Source organism: Camellia sinensis, chromosome 3 (genome assembly GCF_055761805.1).
Source record: "Camellia sinensis isolate YWXY chromosome 3, ASM5576180v1, whole genome shotgun sequence".
NCBI lineage: Eukaryota > Viridiplantae > Streptophyta > Magnoliopsida > Ericales > Theaceae > Camellia > Camellia sinensis.
This window is the reverse complement of record NC_138963.1, coordinates 33,116,531-33,119,126: the sequence shown is the minus strand read 5'-3', so window position 1 is coordinate 33,119,126 and position 2,596 is coordinate 33,116,531.

The following is a 2,596-nucleotide window of genomic DNA, read 5'->3' as shown; positions in this document are numbered from 1 at the left end:
TTCCTACTAAGGGCATCGGCCACAACATTGGCCTTTCCCGGATGATAATGCAACTCAAAATCATAATCCTCGATGAACTCCATCCATCTCCTCTGCCTCAGATTCAAGTCTCTCTGTGTAAACAGATACTTCAAACTCTTGTGGTCCGAGAACACCTCGAACTTCTCACCATAAAGGTAGTGCCTCCAGATTTTCAAGGCAAAGATCACTGCTGCTAACTCTAGGTCGTGTGTGGGGTAATTCTTCTCGTGTATTTTCAACTGACGTGAGCCATAAGCTACCACTTTCCCCTCTTGCATCAACACATAACCCAAACCCTCTCGTGAGGCATCACAATAAACTGTATAACCCAACCCTCTCTCCGGAATAATCAACACCGGAGCGGTGGTCAATCTAACTTTCAGCTCTTGAAACGACTTTTCACAAGTCTCACTCCACACAAACTTGACTCCCTTCCGAGTCAGTCTAGTTAACGGTGACGCTAACCTGGAGAAATCTTTCACAAACCGACGGTAATACCCAGCTAATCCCAGAAAATTGCGGATCTCAAACACACTCTTAGGCTGTGCCCAATCTTGCACTGCCTCAACCTTGGATGTATCAACAAACACCCCTTCCCCAGATACCACGTGGCCTAAGAATTTGACTTCCCTCAGCCAGAACTCACACTTCCCAAACTTGGCATACAGCCTATGGGCTCTAAGCAACCCAAGCACCACTCTCAAGTGTTCCTCATGCTCCTCCTCAGAAGGCGAATAGATAAGGATGTCGTCCACAAAAACGACTACAAAACGATCCAAGAATTCCCAGAAGATCCGGTTCATCAAGTCCATAAAGACTGCCGGTGCATTGGTAAGCCCAAATGGCATCACCAGAAACTCATAATGGCCATACCGCGTACGGAATGCCGTCTTAGGAATATCCTCCTCCCTGACCCTCAACTGGTAGTAACCCGATCTCAAGTCTATCTTAGAGAAACAACGGGAACCCTTCAACTGGTCAAACAGGTCATCTATACGGGGCATAGGATACTTATTCTTAATCGTAGCCCGATTCAACTTCCGGTAGTCAATACACAATCTCAAGGCACCATCTTTCTTTTTAACAAAGAGGACCGGTGCTCCCCACGGCGAAACACTAGGGCGAACAAAGCCCTTATCTAGCAATTCCTGGAGCTGAACTTTCAACTCAACCAACTCTGCTGGAGCAAAACGGTAAGGTGCCATAGAAATCGGCGCCGTGCCGGGCACTAAATCAATAGAGAACTCTATCTCTCGGTGAGGTGGCAAACTAACAAGATCTTCGGGAAAGACATCCGAATACTCACAAACCACCCTCGGCAACACAATCTGGGTCTCATCACACTCACTACTCTCAAAGCTAGCAAGTAGACCACTAAGCTCACTTCGCCCTCGCGAATCATACCCCGGTGGCAAAACACTACCAACCCGGTCTCCCAAGAAAAGGAACCACTCCCCGCTCAAGGTACATAATGTGACCCTCTGGCGGTAGCAATCGATAACAGCCCGGTATGACGATAGCCAGTCCATACCCAAAATAACATCAAAACCCTTCATGGGCATGACAACAAACGGAAAAGGAAGCCTATAGTCGGCGACCTCTATATCACAACCTCTAACACCTTGTTTCAGGATCAACTCACCACCCAAAGGCGATACCACACAAATAGGAGATGCTAACTGTGCTAACTCCAATTCCAAAACAGATGCAAATGCAGCAGATACAAAAGAATGAGATGCACCCGTGTCTATCAACACATTAGCAACCGAGTTGCAAAACAGAAAAGTACCTCTCACTACTGATGGAGCTGGTACCAAATCCTGCGCGGTAATAGCATACACGCGCCCCGTAGGCCCCTGGTCTACCTGCTCACCTCTCGGAGCAAAAGACTGCTGCACAGACTGGGATGACAAAGCTCCCGGATTGGCCCTCGAAGCCTGCACAGACTGAGCTGGCTGAAAACCCTGCGTCTGTCTAGAGCCAGACGCTCCAGAAGTGGCACTCAACTGTGGGCAAAACCTCTTCAGGTGCCCAGGCTGTCCACACTGATAACAAGACAAGGGCTGCCCCCTGCCCAAACTCTAACTCTGAGGTCTAGTTGAAGAAGAAACAGCTCTCTGACCCCCACCCTTCTGCGGGCAAACTGAAACCTTGTGACCCAGCTGGACACACTTGTAACAAGCAAACTCCCCCTGATTGCCTCTCCCCGAGCCTGCACTCGGCACTGGAAAGGTCGATCTAGAAACTGCACCCTGAGACTGCTGAGGGGTATAACCCCTCTGCCTCCTGCCATCACCCTGACCATCTTGGCTCCTCTTGGAGCCCCTCTGTTCTTCCTCCTCTTCCTGCATCATAATCTCCATATGAGCAGCAGCATCTACCAGGTGTCTATACTCTCGGATATACGACCCACCAACTCTCAACTTGAGGCCCCGCCTCAACTTCCGCTCAAACTCATAGCAGCGGCGTTCCTCAGACGCCACCAGTTCAGGTGCAAATCTGGACAGACTGGTAAAAGTAGCCTCAAACTCGGCCACTGACAAGCCCTGCTGTTTAAGCCGGCTAAACTGATCCC